This window comes from Odontomachus brunneus, unplaced genomic scaffold (assembly GCF_010583005.1).
Source record: "Odontomachus brunneus isolate Ranch 3 - 2012 unplaced genomic scaffold, Obru_v1 Obru_scaffold_112, whole genome shotgun sequence".
Classification (NCBI taxonomy): domain Eukaryota; kingdom Metazoa; phylum Arthropoda; class Insecta; order Hymenoptera; family Formicidae; genus Odontomachus; species Odontomachus brunneus.
The window spans coordinates 858,192-863,103 of record NW_022639562.1 but is presented as its reverse complement, the minus strand read 5'-3'; the positions used below and the strand labels follow the sequence as shown (position 1 = coordinate 863,103).

Below are 4,912 nucleotides of genomic sequence, written 5' to 3'. Positions count from 1 at the left end.
GTGGGCCCTGGACATCGATGTATGTATTATGTCGATGACTGAACGCAGGCTCTGGTGTGAACAATTTTATTTTATACGAATGATTACTAATTCAAATATCTTAAAAAGCAAACCACGATCAATTTTGGTTTTCAGGTCATGCTAGACTTGTAAGCGGTTCGACCTTGAAATGATCTTTAAAGGTCATTTCGACTTTTAACATAACTTTAAAGTTTTTATTTTAAAAATTCGATTTGACCTTCAAATGACCTTGAAGGTCAAATCAAATTCAAGGTCAAGGTCAAGGTGAAATTGAAGGTCACTATCCGATGTCCCCCTCCGAACCCAATAACTTTTGTAAGGTGTTATTTGGATTGGTGGATCCCCGACAAGATATGTATTCAGGTGCGTAATTTCAAATATAATAATATATATAATAATAATATTTTTCCAAAATTGTTTAATTAACTTTTTAGTACTTTAAGGATATGCAAGGAAATTCAGTACTGAAAAGTTAATTAAAAATTCTGAAAGAAAATCTCAGAGCTTTTTGAAAAGAAAATAGACAATTTTTATCTCTTGCTATTTTTCGGTAAAGTTAATAGAATTCGAGTAAAAAATTATTGAAACCAATAATTTTGAAGATATTTCCGTAAATATCTTATAAAGAAAATAAAAGTCGGATAAAAAATGTTTTTAAACAAAAGTTGTTTGGTTTTTTCAGTAAAATAAAATTTCGTAATAAAAAATATGATTTTCTATTTAAAAAAGCAAAGTTGATCTTGACCTGACCTTGGCGGGGCCAAGGTCAAACCAATGGTACCTTCTTATGTACCCCATCGATTCATATAACTTTTGTCTGAAACATTTTTGTCTGTCGGTCTTAGTTTTCGAAATATTTGGCTGGATAAATTAAAATGGCCCACCCTGTATATGTCATATCAGTCTTACACCAAGCGTGTTATCTTGTGGCGCTATTGCTTTTAATGCACAATCTCGCATTCTACGCATTGCTGGTACATTGAATAGTCAACGGTATGTCACTGATATGGAAACTGAACTGCTACCTTTCGTTTGGACGATTCCTGGCGCTGTCTTTCAACAGAACAATGTCTGACCTCATGTTGTCCGTAATGTTCAACGTGTCTTCTGTACGCAACGCGTCGCACTTCTTCCCTGGTCGGCTCGTTCGCCATATTTATGGATTCAGATTTATGGATTTATTGATATTGCAATTTTTATGAACAATAGTATATATATAAGGTGTCTCAGATCTACATGATTACCCTTTATGAGAACGTAGAACAGACTGAGGTGAACAAGAAAGTCCTGTGCCGTTTTGCGATATTCGCTATAATAATTGAGATATTAATTAAAAAAGATTGGTGAATGATTACGCGCGATATGGTAGATGACCTGCAGTGGCGCCGTGTGCCGTTGTATACTACAGGAATTGAATCCAGTGAATTCCAAATAACAATAAAGTTTATTGTGATAATTACATAAATGGCACAGGGGTGCCCAAGTTCCGCACACTACACAAAACATACTTTTCTCACTACTAGCTAAAGCGCTCGCTCGATCTACATTTCCTCCTCTTATCCGCCATAACTTAACTGACTCACACTCCCTCCTCTCTTCTCTATCCCCGCTACAACGCGAGTCAGAGTAGCTCGTTGCTAGAACTCACTCGTCTGGTGGCGCCAAGATTAAATTAAATCAAACAAAATTAAAATAAAAATCAAATATTATCTGTCTCAATCCTACAATACTTATACATTAAGTCAAACTGAAAAAAGTCCTTTACCATTTTGCAAATGGTCACATAGATTTTTAAATATTAAAGAAAATTGTTACATACATGATTGTATATCACAATGCACAAATTTTCTTTAATTAATATCTAAAAATCTATGTGGTCATTTACAAAATAGTAAAAAACATTTTTGTTCAGTTTGACTTAATATATAGGGTGTTCCCAAAAGGTGGTACCAAATTTTAGGGGTATGTAGTACTCGTTAAAACAAACCAAAAACTCTTAATGAACAGTACTCCGAAAACCTTTTATTTCTGAGTTATGAAGCATTTTGTTCTGTGAAAAATAGAAAATAAATTAAATCTACAATAAATCTTTAATGTGCCTTCGGCTCATGAATTTTGCTAAACATTCTTCTACTTGGCTGTCGGCGATTCGGATAAGCTGCATGATACAAGCGTGCTGCTTTTGAAACATTGCCCTTTGCTCTGTCAAACATAAAATGAATATCCGTCATTTCAGAATTTGTGTAAAAATTAGCCATTTTTCAGATAACACAAAACTATGGATTGTAGACATGGTCCACAATCCAAAGTTGAATACAACTCCCTGCGTAATTAGGTGGTCACATACGGGCGTCCGTGAATGAACTAACTAAAAAACTTGGAAACTGTTGTACGAATACGAAATTTGTAACAAATACGAAATAAACCTGGACTGTTTGACCTTCAATGATGAAACATGCCGAAATGTATATTGACATGAGCCGAAGGCACATTGAACATTTATTGAAGATTTAATTTATTTTCTATTTTTCACAGAACAAAATGCTTTATAACTCAGAAATAAAAGATTTTCGGAGTACTGTTCATTAAGAGTTTTTGGTTTGCTTTAACGAGTACTACATACCCCTAAAATTTGGTACCACCTTTCGGGAACACCCTGTATAAGTATATAATGACCGACGGTGCCACTGTAGCTCATCTACTATATTGCGTGTGATCATTCATCAATCTTTTTTAATTAATATCTCGACTATTATCGCGAATATCGCAAAACGGCACAGGACTTTCTTGCTCACCTCAATCCGTCCTACGTTCTCACAAAGAGTCATCATAGAGGTCTGAGACATCTACAGAAGGAGGAGAGCGTACTAGATGGCGGCAGGACGCCGTGCGTTCAAGATCTGCCTATCTTTTCGTTCCAGAGAGAGAAAAATATCGAGAATGCGGTTTTGCTAAGCCGGGATTCTTTCGCTTATACAGGATGCGGCGCCAAAATCTGGACAAAATTCAATTTGAAATTCTCGTCGTATCACTGATAGATGTCGCGATTAGCGTTCAAATAACTTGACGCATGTACTAAACTATCATAACCTCGAAACAGTCGCAATATTGAAACCAAGTGCGGAGTATAACCGAAGAGCCGCGATTATCGAAAGTTCGCGCTGGGCGCTCGACGACAGAAATTATTCGGTTCTTCGGGTACCCGAGATCGACTGTGTATGATCACAAAGTACAATGAGTCGGAGAAGCCCAACAAAGGTTTTGCAACATCATCCAGTGAGAGTGATGTCATGCCACCGCATTTCTTTAACAAAGGGGAAAATGTCACAAAAGAAGTTTATTTGCGTGACAAATGTTTATTTGTTCTGACAAATGTAGTGAAGCCGTGGATGGAAACTGTGTCGTCTGGAAAGCCTTATGTTTTCCAGAAGGACGGTGCGCCCGCTCACACAAGTCATTTGGTGCAAAATTGGTGTCAGACAACGTCGACATGTTTTGGTCGAAAGAATTCTGGCCTCCCAACAGCCCAGATTTGAATCCTTTGGACTTCTATGTATGGAGCGTCGTTGAAAGGGTTACGAACAAGTCCAGACATCCAAACGTCGCATCATTGAGAGCCGCTATTGAAGCGGTATTCACCGATATGGACCGTGACACATTAAAGCGCGCCTGCGCACGTTTCAGACCAAGAATGGAAGCGGTCATTCAAACAAGCGGGAGATATATTGAGTAAATGCGTTCTTTATGGCCTTACAAACAATGTGGTTAAAAAAATTTTGTAAACCTTTTCGTTTTTACAATAAAAAAATATGTTTGGAAAAAATGTATAATTTGTCCGGATTTTGGCGCCGCACCCGGTGTACACACACACACACATACGCACGCACACACACACACATATATATATACACAGGGTGTCTCACACTCTCCTCCGAGCATTTTGTAGAATGGGTTGATATAAACATAAAAGTCCTATATCGTTTTGCGAAATTCGCAATAATAGACGAGATATTAATTTAAAAAATTAAAAAAAAACGCACGCTGAATGGTAGAGGACGGACCGCTCCAGTCACAGCGCGACCCAGTAATAAAGCGCGCGGATGTCACGCGTGGTGATTGGAAGACAATGCACCACTGCCTATTCTTATTTCGGCGCGGTGCGGCAAGACGTTGGAGCGCAGCGGTATAAGTATTGGCAGTGGTACATTATCGCGCCACCGCGCGCGATATCCGCGTGCTATATTACTGGGCTGCGCTGTGACTCGAGCGGTCCGTCCTCTACCATTCAGTGTGCGTTTTTCCTTAATCTTTTTAATTAATATCTCGACTATTATTGCGAATTTCGCAAAGCGATGTAGGACTTTTATATTCACATCAACCCATTCTACGTCCCCATAAAATGCCTGGAGGAGAGTGTGAGGTACCTTGTATATATTGTATATATATATATACATTGCTGTTCATAAAAATTGTAACACCAAGAAAGACTCGTCATAACAGTAACATTTATGTGAGAGATATCTAATAGGACAAGGTATAAATAATTACAATTCCACCTGTGTGTACTTGTATATAATGAGAACGACTAAAAAATTAATAATTCGTTAATCCACCAGTGATAACAGACTGTACACGACGTGGCATCGATTGAAAGAGATTCTGTATGATCGCTGCGGAATATCGTTCAAGACACTGCTTCAAAACGCATCCACAAGTCGTTGGTGATAGTAGGCGATGAGGATAGATAAGCGGGTATATATCAGTTGGACACGGGGCAATTGGACACAGTCCAATCACAATTCGCTGTTCCAAGGGACCCTACAAATGTCTCTAATCACACGGTGCTGTGATTGGCTGTGTCCAAATGCACCGTGTCCAAGTGCACCGCTCC

The 4,912-nt window shown here is 38.3% G+C and overlaps 1 protein-coding gene across 11 annotated transcripts in view; it reads left to right on the top strand.

Annotated features, from left to right (window-relative positions):
- LOC116849333 (protein unc-79 homolog) overlaps positions 1–4,912 on the top strand; it is a 736,358-nt gene that overhangs the window by 201,163 nt on the left and 530,283 nt on the right. The gene's annotated exons all lie outside the window — the stretch shown is intronic.